Source organism: Symphalangus syndactylus, chromosome 14 (genome assembly GCF_028878055.3).
Source record: "Symphalangus syndactylus isolate Jambi chromosome 14, NHGRI_mSymSyn1-v2.1_pri, whole genome shotgun sequence".
Classification (NCBI taxonomy): Eukaryota; Metazoa; Chordata; class Mammalia; order Primates; family Hylobatidae; genus Symphalangus; species Symphalangus syndactylus.
The window spans coordinates 102,917,052-102,936,532 of NC_072436.2; the positions used below are offsets into that span (position 1 = coordinate 102,917,052).

The 19,481-nt window shown below is 41.9% G+C and overlaps 1 long non-coding RNA gene, 1 other non-coding gene and 1 pseudogene across 2 annotated transcripts in view; 1 reads left to right on the forward strand and 2 right to left on the reverse strand.

Moving 5' to 3' along the window:
• Window positions 1-19,481, reverse strand: part of LOC129463040 (large ribosomal subunit protein uL30-like) — a 108,083-nt pseudogene that overhangs the window by 82,923 nt on the left and 5,679 nt on the right.
• The window catches only part of LOC129462088 (uncharacterized), a 69,452-nt gene that overhangs the window by 43,617 nt on the left and 6,354 nt on the right, over window positions 1-19,481 (forward strand). Inside the window, exon 2 of the long non-coding RNA XR_010115771.1 lies at window positions 9,163-9,410. This is a non-coding gene — a long non-coding RNA (uncharacterized lncRNA). The remainder of the gene's footprint in view (window positions 1-9,162; window positions 9,411-19,481) is intronic.
• Window positions 2,102-2,208, reverse strand: LOC129463260 (U6 spliceosomal RNA). The gene has a single exon (XR_008651067.1). It is a non-coding gene; the product is annotated as a U6 spliceosomal RNA (small nuclear RNA).

The window sequence follows — 19,481 nt, forward strand, 5'->3', positions numbered from 1 at the left end:
GGCTAGACTTGCATAGTAATCCATTGAGTTGACTTTGGATCTTACAGGCTCAAGGGGTGGTCTTTGGGAGCAGGAAGTGATCAGGACCCTGGTCAGATTCATATATCTGCAACTGAGCCCACTCAAAGAAATAAATGGAAAAATTATATTTTTTTGGTTATTTGCCTTAATGTCACACATTATCATTAGGCCAAAGGCCTTCTGAGGTATATGCGTGCAAGGCGATTTTTTAGTTTTTTTTTTTAATTCTCTCTTTTTCTATAAATTTTAATGATTGATTGATGACTTGAGTATAAGACAAGATGATCCACTCTGTGGCACCAAAGCTGGGCAAGAGAAGAGATCAGAATCTGGTATGAGACTGAAAATCACTGTGGCAACCAGCTTCAGTGGGGCAGCTGGGATTGGCTCTGAAGAAAGTCTGTTCCATTTGTATAGCAGACAGGAGTCCATGGGGTTCCCATCAGCTAGCACTGGGAGACGGCTTCAGAGGCAGCTCGGGCTGCTGCTGGGCTGGTCTAGGGGACTGGGGAGGAGGGAAGATGCCTGTGAGGCAAAGCAGAAGGGCCTCTGGACCTCAGACTGAGGGTCAGGGAAGACCTATCTTCCTAAAGCTGCTGGGGAATAGTTAGGCTAGCAGATCAGAATGGGTCAAAAGAATAAACAAACACTATGGCAGAGGCTATTGTGGATTTGGGGAAGGGGAGAGAGGATAAAGGGAGGAGAGATCTGCAGCTTGTGTGCCTACACTCTTTCTCAGAAGCCTAGGCCTGGGAGCTGGTTAGCAGCAAGAACACACAATAGGTAAAGCCCCATAATTCTCCTGGCTCCTGGCACTGGGAGAGTGACTTAGTTCTCATGGCGAGGATCTAAGAGTATCACCTGGGCAGAAATGTAAGGAGCACACCTGGTTTTGGCCAGTCATTGCCATGTTTGCAATAACATGGCTGTGGGCCAATATCGTTATGCAACTTTGTGACTTGACTTGGTCATTGAGCAATGAACAAGGTCCTATTTGAAAGCTAAGGTCAAGCTTATGAAGCAATGCCAGCTTGTAACATCGTCCAGGTTAATTTAACACAGATGAAACCAAGACATATCTTTACTATCCAGGAGTAAATTATCCCAGGCACAGGGAAAGGTGAAGTAGGAATGTTTCTTTTGGTGTCTTCCATGTCTAGTTTCAGAGACCCCATTCAGCTCCCATCTCACTCTGTATCTCACCCCTTGCTTGTGCTGTATTCTCTCAGGGCCATGACCCTTCCTTTAGTCTTCCTCCATCTCTCCATCCCTCTCTCCTTCCTTCTTTCCTCAAATATATTTTTTGAAACAGTACTCATGATTTTGTTTATGTTTTAATTTCAACTTTTATCATAGATTAAAGGGTACACATGCAGGTTTATTACATGGGTAAATTGCATGACCCGGAGGCTTGGGATCCCAATGATCCCATCACCCAGGGCATAAGTATAGGCCCCAACAGGTGGCACTTCAGCCCATGCCCCCTGCTCCCTTCCTTCCCCGTCTAGTGATCCCCAGTGCCTATTGTTCCCATCTTCATGATCATGTGTCTTCAATGTTTAGCCCCCACTTACTTACAAGTGATAACATGCAATATTTTGTTTTAGGTTCTTACATTAGGTCATTTATGGAGGTCATAATGCCCTCCAGCTCCATCCATGTTGCTGAAAGGACATGATTTCATTCTTTTTTCTGGCTGCGTAGTATTCCACGGTGTATTCGTACCTCATTTTCTCTATCCAACCCACTGTTGATGGGCTCTTAGGTTGATCCCATGTCCTTGCTACTGTGAACGGTGCTGCAGTGGACATATGAGCACGTGTGTCTTTAAGATAGGATGAATTATTTTCCTTTGGTAGTGGGATTGCTGGGTCAAATGGTTGTTTTATTTTGAGTTCCTTGAGAAATCTCCAAACTGTTTTCCACAGTGGCTGAATTAGTTTGTGTTTCCACTAATAGCGTATAAGCTTTCCCTTTTCTCTGCAGCCTCATCAGCATCTATTATTTTCTGTCTTTTTAATAATAGCCATTCTGACTGGTGTGAGATATTATCTCATTGTGGTTTTGATTTGCATTTCTCGAAATTATGGAATGATGCATAAATTTGTGTGTCATCCTTGTGAAGGGGCCATGCTAATGTTGTCTGTATCATTCCAATTTTAGTACATGTGCTGCCGAAGCGAGCACTTGAATATTTTTTGAGCACCCACTATGTGCCAAGGGTAGAGCGGAAAGTGTCTTCTCGTATGGATCTTACGTTCTAGTCAGGCGAGACTTACTACAAACAAACATAGACCCATTGAACGTATCAGGTGGTAAAAGGTACCACGAAGGAAAATGAAATAGGGGAAGGGTATACTCAGCATGGCCAGGAAAGGCTGGTCTGACAGGATGCTCTCTGAGCAGAGCCTCGGAAGCAGTGAGGGGAAAGCCAGATGGGTATGTGGGGGCGAAAACAAGGGGGGCCCAAGGCCTCAGGTGGGAGCCATTCTCGAATCAGCAGGGAGGCCTGTGTGGCTACTGCTGAGTCAGACAGAGAGGAGGTGGGAAGAGATGAGGTCAGAGGGAACTGAGGGTCAGATGGTATGGTAAGAGCTGGCTGTATCTGACTCAGCTTCAGGAATTTGTGTTCCCAGGGTCAATTTTCTTAGTGGCATCCTAATTACTGAAGATACATCAAAACTAGAATGAATCTGAAGTGTCCTTTGAATTTTGGGGGAGAAATACTTGAACAAGGGGCCCTTCCCTTCAGACCCCACAGGTATCTGCTTTTGAAAGCTTTGCTTCCTTTCTCCTCTCTAAAAGTTGTTCCAGGCTGAAGCGCTGCGGGGGTGGCAGGAGAAGGGGGACTTCCTGCCGCAGGAACAGAAAACACCAGACTGTTCTCTGGCAATGAGCCTCCTCCCACCCCACAGACATCTCAACGGGGGCGGTGAGGCAGGAGGTGGGTGAATCGTGGTATGTGGCCTGGCCCCACTGCCCCTGCCCTCCTCACAACGGGCCTCAGCGTCTTGTGGCTTGAAGCCTCTCAGGTGTCAACTAGTTCTTTTTCCTGAAGCAAGGGCAAGCTTTGGGATTCTGTAAGCCTTGAAAAAAATGTGCTCACAGACTTGTGGTAATCTCATGGCTCTCACTTGCTTTTCTGGAATTCTTTCACTTTACATCTGTGGGGCCGAATGACCAAAAAATGTTCAGCTAAGTTTGCGTGTCAAAATGAATTATTGAGCATTTTGTTTTTCTACTGAGAATGGGAAACCCAAGGGGCCAAGTGGCATTTTAAAAAGTATGCATTTGACCTGTGGAACAAGAGACAGCCTTTAGTTCCAAACAGGAAAGTCAGTGGCAGTATTTAGTCAAAAGAGGGATAGAGCTCATGCTTTCTTTTCTTCCTGTTTCTTTTTTAAAGGACCAAATTCTTGACTGAAAGTTCTATTTTCGTGAGGAATGAAGGCCTTTGTATAAGGAATGATCAGTCTCTCCCAGTACTTTTCTTCCTTACTGAAAACAAAATCTAAGAACTTCTCTTACTAAAAAGCTACCTAAGAACTTCTGTTCTGTCTTTCTCCTTGTATGTGTTTGAGATACCAAAATTCACCCAAGAAACAGAGAAAATATCACATGAGCATCAGGAATAGATAAAAACGACTAAAACCAATAAAGCCAACTTACCAAAGAGATTCTGCCTTGTGTTCCAGATGGGCACGTACTTGGCCTTACTTGCCTGGTGATGTATTTCTACCCCGACATCTGTCTTTTCTACTACACATAATTTCTGCATCATCCCTTGTTTCTTCCCTTACTTGAGTTTTTAAACCCCAGACTATTTACTGGATTTTCACCTTTATAAGCTATCACCATCTCTGTAGAAATTTCTGACATCAACTCATTTCTGGTCACCAGTCATTGCTTCAGAGTTGGTCTTAATAATCACCCTCACCTTCCCAGGGTTACTCTTTTCAATACAGTGCCCAACAATATCCCGCTCTTACACATGCTGATCCTATTCCACCAAGATGACTATATCCCAACCCAGCCACGGGCTAGACAATATAGTATGGAATCCCTTGAAAATGAAAGTGCTTGTGCTAGACGTGAAGCATTAAAAATCAGGTGAAGATCCAGGATTTGTGACGCTCTTGATGACAGAATCATTTTGATTCCTTCTCATGGCTTACAGGAGGGAAGGACAAAGTGAGCCACCAGTCCCAACAGTAGATACTTTTTGATGATGGTTTGTACTTCATCTTCCAGGGACCAAAAGATCAGTTTTAATATTCCAGTTTAATTTTGAAGGCAGAAGCAAAAAATTCTTCTGAGAATCCTAAGTGCAAAGAACCAACTGACTCTGTTTCTCTTACTTGATTTTCTTGCTGCCTTAGCAGCCCCTTTAGCATCCTTCTCTGCTTAGGCCATTTGTTAGAAAGGTAGAGTGAGAGCTAAGCATGAGTATAAAAAAGAATCATGGAAGAGTACTTTTTATTCATTATTCACTGATTCAGTAAATATCTATTGAACATCTACAGTATGATTGATACTGGAAATATGTGTGCCAAAACAGACACAATTCTTGATTTCATGACAGTTATAATTCAGTATGGGTGTCATACCTGAATGAAGGAATCACGGAAATAGATGTGAAATTACAAATGTTATAGGGACTACAAATGAGAGGTGCATTGTGTCAATGTGAGTTATAAGTGTGAGATTGACTGGCCAAAGAATTCAGGGACGGCCTCCCCCAGAAAAGGACAATTGGTTTGGAGGAGGTGATGAGGAGAGAAAAGACCATTTAATACAGATGGAATAGCACAGGCAAAGACCAGAGGCAGATACACTCCAGGAAATCCAGAACAGATAGGACCAAGACAACAGAGAGGGATAGGAGAGAGCAAGGAAAGCATGGTAACATGAGTCAGGTAGGGACCAGCCCATGTTAATGATTTTTGTTTTCATCCAAAAAGCAATGGACAACAATTTAGCCTTCTTTAAAACTGTGTGTTTGTTTGTGTGTGTGTGTGCATGTAGAGAGAGAGAGACAAATACAGAGAGAGAATGAATTAGATTTGCATTATTAGATTTGCATTTCTAAAATGTAATGCTGGCAATGATTTGGAGAATGGATTGTAGCAGGGCAAGATTAGATGTGCACAATAAATTTGGAGCTATTTCATAATGCAAGTGAGAGGTGGTGGGAGCTAAAAACTGGATAGAGGCAGAGAGAGATGGCAATGGAGAGAAGCGGAAGTATAAAATCAACAAAATTGCAAGATGGAATGTATATGGGGAATGAGGAAGAGAGAGGTGTCAAGGTGTCTATATTTCAAACATGCATAATTGAAGTGATGGTGGTGTAATTCACTGAAATTTATATCACTAGAAGAAGTTTCCTATTTCATATTGTGTGTGTGTGTGTGTGTGTTTGCACATGTAGGCAGGCCAGAGAAATCACAACATTGGTTCTGGACATAGTGAGATAGATGTGTTATTGAAACAAGTAGCAATTAGTCTGAAGTTAGTCAGAGAGGAGGTCTCAACTGTATTTATATGGTTTTGAATCATCAGTGTATAGGTGGTGATTGAAGCATAGGGTGTAGATGAGACTGCCTAAAGAGAAAATATAATGTGAGAAAATATAAAATAGAAGATTGAGCCATGAGGATCTATGACATTTAAAAATCAAGTAGAAGATAATGAGTGTTAAATAAGGTGGACAGAATCCCAAAGAAGTAGTAGGAAAACCCAGAGATCATTGTGTCACAGGAGCCAAGAGAAGGGAGTTTCAAGAATTTACAATAACCAGCGTACAATCAGAAATTACTAGATATCTGAAGTAGCAGCAAAATGTTACCTATATCAAGGAAAAAAATTAACAAAAAATAGGAACAGACCCAGAGATGTTGGAATTAATAGACTAAGACATTAAAATAGCCATTATGCATATGTTTACAGGTTTAAAAAAAAGATAAACATAATGAGTAAACAAATGGATACTCTCAGTAGAGAAATGAAAATGATAATAATAATAAAATATCTCAAATAAAAAGTTCACTGGATGGGCTTAGCAGCGGAGTGGACACTGAAAAAGAAAAGATCAGTGAACTTGAAGGCAGAATAGTAGAAACTATCCAAACTAAAGCTAAGAGAAGAAAGGCTAGAGAGGTAGTCTCTGTTATCTGTGAAATGGTATTAAGGGTTCAAATATTAATGTAATTAAAGTCCCCAGAAAAAGAGGAGAGAGAGATTTGAGATAAAAAAAAGAGAGATTGGAGATAAAAAAAGAGAGATTGGAGATAAAAAAGTTTTGAAAAATATGCAGTCAAAATTTTTTCCAAATTTGATGAAAAATATCAACATGCAAATCCAAGAAGTTCAATGAACACCAAACAGAAATGGCAAATGATGGCAGCTGCTTGACTTCAAATCTCCCCATACAACTTACAAAACCCTTAAAAAGAGTGAAAATAGAAAATAACATTATGGCTTTAGCATTACTAAGAATTGGAGAATACTACAAGCTGTAAATTATCAGCAAGTAGAAAAATGCACCATATTCTAACAGTTACCTTTTGCCTACTGCTTCAAGCCTGTGGGTATGGAAAGTGAAGTAGAGAAGTATTAAAGAATGGTATCAAAAATAGTAGAGGGCATTAAGGACTTACATAAGGTATGCACACTCTCAAAAGAAAGAAAGCCCAACAAAGTTAAGAAAGGCTCTACACAATTTGGAACATAAGGTATGCACACTCTCAAAAGAAAGCCCAACAAAGTTAAGAAAGGCTCTACACAATTTGGAACTTGGCAGTTCACACCACCAGCTGCAGGGAAAAGATTTGAAATGAGTGAGGCCCAGAAGTGGCAGCCCTGGAGAAGCACTGCTTCTTAGGGAGAATGAGATACAGAGAAGTGGTGGTATTCCTCGGTGAAATAGCAGTGAAAGGAAAGAAAAAAGAAAAGATAAAATTAATGTTTCTAGGAAAAAAGACACAGTAGTCCCTTTCTTTTTCTTCCTAACTTCACCATCAACATCTTCCATAAAAGAAGCTTCACAGAAAAGGGCACAACTCAAAGGAGATGCTGCTGTCACATGAGGAACTCTCTGCACAGAATGAAGAGGTACAGAAAAATAGCAATCATATCCAAATAAAATTGTTGTAAAAAGTGAACCAAGGTAATTCAGCTGAAGAAAATACTCCCTCACCTCAGGGGTAGGGTGTGGTGGGGGGAACAATGAGCTGAGGAAAATTGTAACATACTACTCCCACAAAAATTAATTTTCCTCAAAATAGAATTTGGAGATACATAAAAAGAATCAGAAATATAAAACTGATTCAGAAATATAAAACTCAGCAACACAGATCAAGAAAGAAGAAAAGGAAGAAATGAAATGATAGTCATTGAACATAGGAAGAATATCAAAGAAAATGGCAAAACCATACCAGAAATGTAGACAAAATTATGAGGCCCAAGGGAGAATAAATTTAAATGGAAATTTAATAAAAGGCATGGAAGAAAAGCAGGAAAAAACGAGAGCAAAAGGGAGGTAAAGAAAGAAATAAAAAAGGTCAGAGGAAAGTGATCAAAGTGGAAGACCGGCCAAGGATGTCCAACTGGAGTTCTTGAACAAGGAGAGCAAAACAATGGAATATAACTATTATTTAAAATTATAACCCAAGAAAACTTCCTGGAAATAAATCAGGAATTGAATCTACAAGTGAAAGGGTTCACTTGAAAAAGTTGACCTGGCATTATTATATCAGAGCCATATCCTAGTAGAACTGCTAAGCTTTAAAGACAAAGAAAAGAATCCATATGGCCTTTTGGAGGAAACATAAAATAGCTTGAAAGGAGAAGAGGATTTGACTGACATTGGATTTCTCAACAACAACAGACAAATAGAGACGTGAGTGAAGCAGCACTTTGAGAAGCTTGAGAAAATGCAAGTCAAGAACTTTATATCTAGCCGAGCTGTTCTTCAAATATTAACAATATAGAAAAACAGTTTTGAAGATGCAAGAACACAAGAATACTGTGGTCACGTGTCCTTCCTGACGAATCCACTGCAGAATTAAGTGTACTTTATTCAACTAAGAGCTGACTGTGGACACTTCAGCAGGAGGATTGAAGGTGGGCATTTCATATATAGATCTAGGACTAATATAAGGTTGGAGATATGGGTATAAGAATGGTAGTTAAACACTGCATTTTCTAACAGAATAGAAATGGTACAATTTTTAAAAAGGGAGAAGTGGGTAAGAAAGAAGAAAGTAGAATAAGATCATTGAGTTTACACCGTAAGTAATAGGGAGCCGAAAGATACCATTTAAAACTGACAGACCGGAGGGTAAAAGATTAAAAAATTTTTAAAAAGGTAATAAAGAGTACTACAAAGGTAACCATTAGAACAAAATTAAACATTTTCCTAAATACCAAAAGGAATTTTCCAAAAAGGAAAGAAAGTACACAAAGAACATTTTAAAAATAGGTTTGATGATTAAATTCTGCCAAAAAAGAACTAGTTTTTCAGTTTATTTTATACAAAACAAGAAAAATAAATGCAAGTGGTAAGCTCCTATGCACCAAGTGTTTAGCTTAGAAAAATAAAATACTCCTAGGAAACAATTTATCTTTTGTTCACAGGACAGTCAAATAGATCTAATAGCACATCAGTTCTAGATGAGTGCTTAAACAGAATGAAAAGCATCCCAACAGCAGCTACTTTGCACCAACCACTTACTATGTCTAGCTGCCTGCTGGTCACTTTATAGTAACCCTTCACTGCAACACTGAGGCATTGTTTTTATGGATGAGCAAATTGATACTCCGAGAAGTTAACAAATTAGCAGTAGGTCACTTCATTATAAGTGGCAGAACCAAACTTTCAGCATAAGTGTGTTGACACCAAGGCAATGTGTCTTTGCTACTTTGTGGTAGGACACTGTTTTCCTTCTGTATCTCTCTCTGTCATCAGGTTCTAGCCCAGAATACTGGCCATTTTTGAGCTATTCACCTCTGTTGGGATTTGCAAGCACTGAGTGAAATTGTGAATTTGCCTGTCGCTGACTCCAGGGAAGAGATGAGTCAATCAACTCTGAATAATCAAGATTTCCAGATCTAAAGCCCCCTTGCCTCTCTCTTTCTCAGCTACCCATCAAATAAGAGACCCCGTTGGAGAACCAGAAAGGACATTCTCCAAGCTGTCTGAAATCCCGGTTGGTACTCCAGGTTTCAACAACTGCAGCACAAGGAGAGACAGCAAAGAACATCCTGGCCTTTGACAACCCCCTGCCTTGTAATATGCTGAGGTTAATCAGACCCAGGACAATTTGGAAGCGGCTCTTCTGCCACAACTTGGGGAGTGGAGGTAGAGAAGGCCATAGGAGCCCCAGCAGGTAGGCCACATAGCCTGAGTTATGGAATCTAACTCTAGTCTGTCTTCCCAATGTTTCTGGGGTGTCAGATCTATGGCAGCCTAAGGGGCATATTCTGAAGCCATTTCCCTCCCAGAGATCTCTGACTTCTTTCAGCTTCTTGATGTTACTACACTAAGAGAATATGTACACCTCCTTACAGCAAATGCTGTAGTTATAAAACAGTTCACCAAAGAACCTATATTTCCTTGAAAACAAAAATACAATGCAACAAGAAAAAGCATTTAAAAAAGATCTTCAAAAGAGGCTTGATAATTGCATCATTTAAAGGACCTCAGGGAAGTCTCAATGCTACATAGGGCCTGGGACAAGGCACCTGAACTCCATGCCTTGGTGAACTGCACTTCTTTTAGCTTCTATGCTTGGAATTGAGCTATCCCCAGTGTATGCTGAATTTTGAAGGCCGATTAGCATTTTTGGCTCTTCCCTGCTGGCATCACCCTACTTCCTTGGGGACCCCAGGCTCTCACTGTAGAAGACGCTCAGACAGACACACATTGCCCAAACACACATTGCCCTGCACACATGCTAAACTCTGAGGCTCCTGTGGAGTTGTGCGTTGTACTCCTCAGCTCCAGACCACTGTGTCCTGCCCTGGCCTGCACCCAGCCCTGATGGAGGCCCCAATATATGTGCCTCAACCCACACAGGCCCCAGAGTTTGGCAAAGTGTCCCACGCACAATAACTTTTGAGTCAGTGGTGCCTGCCAACCTACCCACCATCTGCAATGTCTTGGAGCCTACTAATGAACTAATTAATGTATCGTACATATTCCTGATATGGTAAATTCATGGGCTCAGGGAAGCCTATTTTATATTTTTTCTAATTTGTACTTCCCCTGGACAGTTTACCAATACCCTGCTGCAGGCATTTACATTTAATGTCATCAGGAAGCAGTGAATATAAATGTGCAATAAATGTGCAGCTGTCCTTGGGTTCTGCACAAGCAGTACTTTAAAAGTAAATAATGAGCTGAAAGAACAAACTTAGAGGGTAATTTCCAACCTCCTTCATGTCTCTAACACCATGAAGTTTTGCTGTATTGGTTGCATCTTTTGGCTTGTTCATTTACTACGTGCCTGGATTCTGTTTCTTGAACTTGTTGGGAAATGGAATAATATTGGGGATGGCTCCGAGCTCCTTATAACCATAGCATTAGTTTCAGAGTGTTCCCTGTAGTAATAATAAAAAGCTTCAAAACACGCTGAAAATGTTTTAGAACATGGTAGCTTCAAAGACATTTGTTAAAAGGATAGGCTGGTCTGCATGCTGGCTATTTTATTGCTTTTCTAAACTTGGGTGAACCCCTGGAGGAGAAGCCCCAAAGAGGGGGTAGTTCCACCAGCCCAGGATGGAGCAAGGTGGACAAATCACAGGTCTGCTGGAGACAAGTGGTCAAGAGAGCATGGGTCAGGCAGGTTGAAGGAAAGGCACAAGAAAAGGACACCTCTCTGTCTGCCATAATGCCAAGGTCATGCTTCTGCTGCCTGGAACTTTCTGTCTGGCAGGAGAGACTCATATTTCCTCTCTTTAAGACAGGACGATAATACACATTTGGTGATACAATTAAGAAACATGATATTGGAAAGTTGCTGACCAAGTGCCACCTAGCATTCCTTCTCCTGTACTAGCCACATGCCCATTCCTCATGGCTGCTGCTAGCCCCACCCAAGAACCGGGGCCCCAGCCTGGCAGGATAAGTGTGGCTCCATGCTTTAAGCTAGAGAATTTAGGAGACTATGATCTGTTGCTGTGTCAATCTGAAAGCTGAGGGCTCTGAAGGGTACAAGGTACCCATTCTCTGACTCTCACTCTCAAAAGCCCTTTTCTCCCTGGGTCAACATATGGTTAGTGCCCAAGGCCCTTCCTAGGAAATGGAAGCCAAAAGTGATACAAAGCACTTAGGAGGCACACAACCACAAATGTGTGAGGTTTGCCTTCCCATATTTTCTGGACCCATGTTCAAGCCTGGAACTCTCTAGTTCATAAAGGGTTTTACTCTTGCAGGAGTCAGCAAACTATGGCCTGTGGGTGGAGGGCCAGATGGGGCCATGCTCATTCATTTACATACTGTCTAATGGTTGCTTGAAAATCACAGAGTTGAGTAACTGAGACAGACTGGAAGGCCCACGCAGGCAAAAAATGTACTATCCCGACCTTCACAGAAATAGTTTGCGGGCCCCTGATTTAGAGTAAGACCAGTTCTCCCGGGGGCAATGGATTGTCTTTGCTTTCAGCTTGACCAATGCCTCTGGGTAGGGGTGGAGAGGGAGCCCATCTCTCTAGTTGATTCTGATGAGAAGAACCAGGGTGGTCTACCTGGAATGTGAGCCTCTGATCTTCCGGGCATCTGGCATGCCCATTTCTTCCACAGAGCAGGATAGAAGCTTCTCCCAGCAGGGGGTCTCGACTATTTGGGACCACTGTAAAAGAAAAGTAAGAACAAGTGATTCGTGTTTGTGTTTCCTGTAAAATGAACATGGTTATCAATACTATTAACCTGGTTACCACTGACTTTGACGCAGATACAGCCAGTTCATGTTTCAGAACTTCATGAAACAGGCCTGTGCATTCAATCAGAGGCAGCCCAACTGACAAAATTGCCAACCCTTTCTATTTGCAGTGGCCCAGGAATTATCAAATAACCTTAATTCCTATTAAATTCCTGCCTATTTACCATTGCCTAAACCTTGAGGCAAAATCTAACTCCAACCATCACAGGTAATCTCCAATCTCACATACTTTTCCAAAAGAATCATGTGTTAGGAAAGGATGATTGATGGCTCAAAAGTCACCAGTGCCGATTCTTGTGTTAGCAACCAGAGTTGAGGTCAATGCTTAGAACTGGCGTGGGAAGATGTTCTCAAAACCACAGCTTTGTGCCTTTGTGGTTATGTAACAGCCTCCTCCATACAGAGGATTACTACAAATGGGTGCTTCCTGCTGTTGTCTCATGTTGATGAGGCATTTTATATTCTGAAGGAATATTCTGGAGGGAGGAGGTTGGTGAAGACTGGTAAAGTAGAGAAGAGAGACATTTTAACAAAATATTCATATTTATCTGGTCTGTAACATGAAATCTGCATATTTTGTATATTAATTAAGTCATCTTTATAAGTTATAAATGATACTAGTACAGTAAGTCTTCACTTAACGTCATTGATAGGTTCTTGGAATCTGTAACTTTAAGCAGAACAACATACAGCAGGTTCATAAATAATGTCACTTCCTTTAACGTTTTGTTATAACATTGATGAGAAAAAAATGCTTTTGTTATATGTCATTTTGCTCAAAACTATAGTTTCCAAGAATCTATTGATGACATTAAGTGAGAACTTACTGTATAATAACATTATGTTAGAGTTTAGTGGGCTCCCAAAACATCTTCTCTCACCAGGTAGACAGTTCTCTCTTTTAGAGATAAAAGAATTGAGCCTCACAGAGGCCGTATAACCAGTCAGAGTCCCACTATGTTCCCACCTACCATTCACCACTAAATCCTTAGTCTGGCTGCAGAAAACAGAAAATATTTATTTTCTCAAAAGTCAACTTCTTTAGACTACATTGACCCTAATAAGAGAATTGAGAAAGCAACTCTTAGACTCAACTTTTTCTGCTTATTGCCACCACCGCACTCCCCCAGTCATATGACAAGAGTCGTTTGCAGTAGGAAGCAAAACCAGAAATACACTTGAGCAGCCTTTCTATGTCCTTCCTTGCCTTGCCCCCACTGGGGGCCTGCATGATGGTGAGTGGCCACATAAACAGTCCCTACATCTCCAGGAGTTCCCTTGGCCATGGCTGCTGGAATGACTCATCCTTCTCCATCTGTAGCCTAGGCTTTCCCCTTCTCCTTAATTTCCATGAGGGAGCAGTCTTAGATCAGAGCTTCCCCCAGGGGACAGGACCACAGCCCTCCCTAAAAGGTCCTGGATCTGGTATAAATCTAACCATGGGAGAAAACAGAATTCAGTTAGAGACAACATCAAGGGCAAACTTGAAGGGGAGCAAAAATCACAATATGGGTGTGGGAACTGGACCAGAGTTACAGTGGTTATTTCCTCCCCACCACATCTTCTTTGTGAACTTTATCTTGCCCACTACCCCAAGGGGCAACCATGTGGCTCGTGGCCCTGGCCACCAATAACTGAATTGGGAGTAGACCCACTTTAGACATGACCCACTTTAACCAATCAGACATCTTTATCTAGAACTTGGAGTTGGGACGCAGAAAGCCTGAGGGCATTTTTTATCTGTGAGTACTAGAGTCACAAGATTCTGTGGACTCACAAGATTCTGTGGGCTCAAGGACTGAGTTAGACAGTCATTTAAGGTCATGTGCTAACACAGTATGCTTGACAGAGGGGAGAGAATGGAGCAGAGACAAAGATAACTGAGAGAAAGAGAGGAGGAAGAGCAGCTCCAGACTCCAGCCCTTCAGTGATCCAGGTGCAATTCTTCAAACTGGGTTTCATAGTATTCCCTTATCACTGTGCAAGTAACCCCCATTTACTTAAGTTATTCTGAGTGGGTTTCTGGCCCTAGCAACTGAATGCTCTCCCACCATAAGATGAAATGGCTAGGGTGGAGCTCGGAGGCAGAGGCAGTGAATTAGGAAGCTAGAAGGATTTTTCCAGAGAAAGTAAATCCTAGAGTCCAAACATATGCACGCTATCCACACATTCCAAATTTTAGGAGGCAGCCCTGTTTCAAATGTGCCAGCTTGCCCAAATTTCTGTTTAGGCAATTGTGGTGTATCTGTTTACATATATAATTTTAGCATTGGGAAGGCCCTCCTAAGTAAGACACAAACCTGGAAACCATAAAGTAAAGATTGACAGATTAGACTACCTAGCCCTAAATTTTAAATTGCCTTTGACAAAAGCCACCGTCAGCAAAATTAAAAGTGAAGGGGCAGCTTGGGATCTAAGTGACAGCTGGAGACCCCCTGCACACTACAGACTCCCTCCTGCTGCAGATCAGACTTCTGGACAAGTCCGGCCCTGGCTTTGTGGCTGTCATGACTACTGAAAATGTCGTAACTGTTGGCAGCAAGAACATGACCTCTTGCTGTCCCAAAATGAGGAAATGAAAGGGAAAAAAGAGGAAATGGGATGAAATGAAAAATGGATGAGAACAACAGAGAGTGAGCAAGAAACATTGAGAAAGACAAAAAAATGAGCTGTTTATCTCTCCTCTGCTTCTGGGCCTTCTCCTTTGTGCTACCCTAGTGATATGCTCTATTAGTCCATTCTTACCTTGCCATAAAGAACTACCTGAGACTGGGTAATTTATAAAGAAAAGATGTTTAGTCAGCTCATGGTTCCTGTGGACTGTACAGGCTTCTGCTTCTTGGGGAGGCCTCAGGAAACTTACAATCATGGCAGAAGGTGAAGGGGAAACAGGCCATGAGCAGCAGGAGAGGGACAAAGGAGATGCTACACACTTTCAAACAAACAGATTTCCTGAGAAATTGGGGAAATGGCACTAAACCATCAGAAACCACCCCTGTGAGAACTACAAACCACTGCTCAATGAAATAAAAGAGGATACAAACAAATGGAAGAACATTCCATGCTCATGGGTTGGAAGAATCAATATCGTGAAAATGGCCATACTGCCCAAGGTAATTTATAGATTCAATGCCATCCCCATCAAGCTACCAATGACTTTCTTCACAGAATTGGAAAAAACTACTTTAAAGTTCATATGGAACCAAAAAAGAGCCTGCATCACCAAGTCAATCCTAAGCCAAAAGAACAAAGCTGGAGGCATCACGCTACCTGACTTCAAACGATACTACAAGGCTACAGTAACCAAAACAGCATAGTACTGGTACCAAAACCATAGTACTGGTACCAAAACAGAGATATAGATCAATGGAACAGGACGGAGCCCTCAGAAATAATGCTGCATATCTACAACCATCTGATCTTTGACAAATCTGACAAAAGCAATGGGGAAGGGATTCCCTAATTAATAAATGGTGCTGGGAAAACTGGCTAGCCATATGTAGAAAGCTGAAACTGGATCCCTTCCTTACACCTTATACAAAAATTAATTCAAGATGGATTAAAGACTTACATGTTAGACCTAAAACCATAAAAACCCTAGAAGAAAACCTAGGCAATACCATTCAGGACATAGGCATGGGCAAGGACTTCATGTCTAAAACACCAAAAGCAATGGCAAGAAAAGCCAAAATTGACAAATGGGTCCTAAGTAAACTAAAGAGCTTCTGCACAGCAAAAGAAACTACCATCAGAGTGAACAGGCAACCTACAGAATGGGAGAAAATTTTTGCAACCTACTCATCTGACAGAGGGCTAATATCCAGAATCTACAATGAACTCAAACAAATTTACAAGAAAAAAACAAACAACCCCATCAAAAAGTGGGCAGAGGACATGAACAGACACTTCTCAAAAGAAGACATTTATGCAGCCAAAAAACACATGCAAAAATGCTCATCATCACTGGCCATCAGAGAAATGCAAATCAAAACCACAATGAGATACCATCTCACACCAGTTAGAATGGCCATCATTAAAAAGTCAGGAAACAACAGGTGCTGGAGAGGATGTGGAGAAATAGGAACACTTTTACACTGTTGGTGGGACTGCAAACTAGTTCAACCATTGTGGAAGTCAGTGTGGCGATTCCTCAGGGATCTAGAACTAGAAATACCATTTGACCCAGCCATCCCATTACTGGGTATATACCCAAAGGACTATAAATCATGCTGCTATAAAGACACATGCACACGTATGTTTATTGCAGCACTATTCACAATAGCAAAGACTTGGAACCAACCCAAGTGTCCAAAAATGATAGACTGGATTAAGAAAATGTGGCACATATACACCATGGAATACTATGCAGCCATAAAAAATGATAAGTTCATGTCCTTTGTAGGGACATGGATGAAACTGGAAACCATCATTCTCAGTAAACTATCACAAGGACAAAAAACCAAACACTGCATGTTCTCACTCATAGGTGGGAATTGAACAATGAGAACACATGGACACAGGAAGGGGAACATCACACTCCAGGGACTGTTGTTGGGTGGGGGGAGGGATAGCATTAGGAGATATACCTAGTGCTAAATGACGAGTTAATGGGTGCAGCACACCAACATGGCACATGGATACATATGTAACAAACCTGCACATTGTGCACATGTACCCTAAAACTTAAAGTATAATAATAATAAAATAAAATAAACCACCCCTGTGATCCAATCACCTCCCACCAAACCCTCCCTCCAGCACTCGGGATCACAGTTCAATATGAGATTTGGGTAGGGACACAAAGCCCAACCATACCATTCCACTCTTGGCCCCTCCCAAATCTCATATCCTCTCACATTGTAAAATATAACCATCCCCTCTCAACAGTCCCCCAAAGGCTTAACTCATTCCAGAATTAAAAGTCCAAGTCCAAAGTCTCATCGGAGACAAGGCAAGTCCCTTCCACCTATGAGCCTGTAAAATCAAAAACAAGTTAGCTACTTCCAAGATAAAATGGGAGTACAGGCATTGGGTAAATACTCCTTTTCCAGAAAGGAGAACTCAGCCGCAACAAAGGGGCTACAGGCCCCATGCAGTCTGAAACCCAGCAGGGCAGTCATTAAATCTTAAAGCTCCAAAATAATCTTGACTCCATGTCTCACATCCAGGCCACACTGATGGAGGGGGTGGGCTTCCAAGGCCTTGGGCAGCTCTGGTTCTGTGGCTCTGCAGGGTACATCCCCTGTGGCTGCTTTCATGGACTGATGTTGAGTGCCTGTGGCTTTTCTGGGTACATGGTACAAGCTGGGGTCTGGAGGATGATGATGACCTTCTTTTCACAGCTCCACTAGGCAGTGCCCCAGTGGGGACTTGGTGTGGGGGCTCCAAGCCCACATTTCCCCTTTGCACTGCCCTGTTAGATATTCTCCATGAAGGCTCTGCCCCTGCAGGAGACTCCTGCCTGGACATCCAGGCCTTTCCATACATCCTTTGAAATCTAGGTGGAGGTTCCCAAGCCTCAACTCTTACCCTCTTTGTACTTGCAGGTTTCACACCACATGGAAGCCACCAAGGCTTGTGGCTTGCACCATCTGGAGCAGCAGTTTGAGAAGTATCTGGGGCCCTTTTAGCCACAGCTGGAGCTGGAGCAGGTGGGATGCAGGGTGACGTGTCCCAAGGCTGCACAAAGCAGCAGGGCCCTGGGCCTGGCCCCATGAAACCATTTTTCCTTCCTAGGCCTCCAGGCCTGTGATGGGAGGGGCTGCCCCAAAGGTCTCTGAAATGCCTCATAGGCATTTTCCCCATTGTCTTGACTGCTAATATTTGGCTCCTCTTTACTTATGCAAATTTCTGTATTGGGCTTGAATTTCTCCCCAGAAAATGGGTTTTTCTTTTCTACCCCATGGCCAGGCTGCAAATTTTCCTATCTTTTATGCTCTGCCTCCCTTTTCAATATAAGTTCCAGTTTCAGGTCATTTCTTTGTTTATGCAGATGAATTAGGCTTTTGGAAGCAGCCAGGCCACATCTTGGACACTTTGATGCTTAGAAATTTCTTCTGCCAGATACCCAAAATCATTTCTCTCAAGGTCAAAGTTCAACAGATCCCTAGAGCAGAAGCACAATGCCACCAGTCTCTTTGCTAAAGCACAGCAAGAGTTACCTTTACTCCAGTTCCCAATAAGTTCCTCATCTCCATCTGAGACCTCATCAGCCTGGCCATCTCTACCCATATCACTATGAGCATTTTGGTCAAAACCATTAAACAAGTCTCTAGGAAATTCCAAACATTTCCTCATCTTCCTGTCTTCTGAGCTTTGCAAACTGTTCCACCCTCTGCCCATTATCCAGTTCCAAAGCTGTTTCCACATTTTCAGGTATCTTTGTAGCAATGCCTCACTTCTCTGATACTAATTTTCTTCATTAGTCTGTTCTTGCATTGCTATAAAGAACTACCTGAGACTGGGTAATTTATAAAGAAAGAAAGATGTTTAATCAGCTCAAAGTTCTGTGGGCTGTAAAGGCTTCTGCTTTTGGAGAGGCCTCAGGAAACTTACAATCATGGCAGAAGGTAAAGGAGAAACAGGCACACCTTCACATGGCCAGCAGGAGAAGGGCAGGGGAAGTGCTACATGCTTTCAAACAACCAGATCAGCTGAGAACTCTATCATGAGGCAGCACTATGGGGATGGCGCTAAACAATTAGAAATCATCCTCATGATCAAATCACCTCTCACCAAGCCCCATGTCCAACACTCAAGATTACAATTTAACACGAGATTTGGGTGGGGACACAGAGCCAAACCATACCATGCACTAACTCATTTAAGCTGTTGTTATCTTAGTCATGGGCTCACTGTAGAATGGGAGTGGTAGGAAGAAACATTAAGTGAGTGGTCACAATGGTGGCTTAGAATTCAAACCCATTCCATGTGACTCCACACCTATGCTTGGCAAATTAAATCCATGATGATCCAAAGGGTTTCAAAATTGATTTTTTTAGGTCTAACCGTTTCCTTCCCATTCTTATCATTTCCTCTTCCCTTAAAGAAAATTCCCTTTATTGGGTATTCAATTAGGAAAAGAGGAAGTCAAATTGTCCCTGTTTGCAGATGACATGATTGTATATCTAGAAAACCCATTGTCTCAGCCCAAAGTCTCCTTAAGCTGATAAGCAACTTCAGCAAAGTCTCAGGATACAAAATCAATGTACAAAAATCACAAGCATTCTTATACACCAGTAACAGACAAACAGAGAGCCAAATCATGAGTGAACTACCATTCACAATTGCTTCAAAGAAAATAAAATACCTAGGAATCCAACTTACAAGGGATGTGAAGGACCTCTTCAAGAAGAACTACAAACCAAACCACTGCTCAATGAAATAAAAGAGGATACAAACAAATGGAAGGACATTCCATGCTCATGGGTTGGAAGAATCAATATCGTGAAAATGGCCATACTGCCCAAGGTAATTTATAGATTCAATGCCATCCCCATCAAGCTACCAATGACTTTC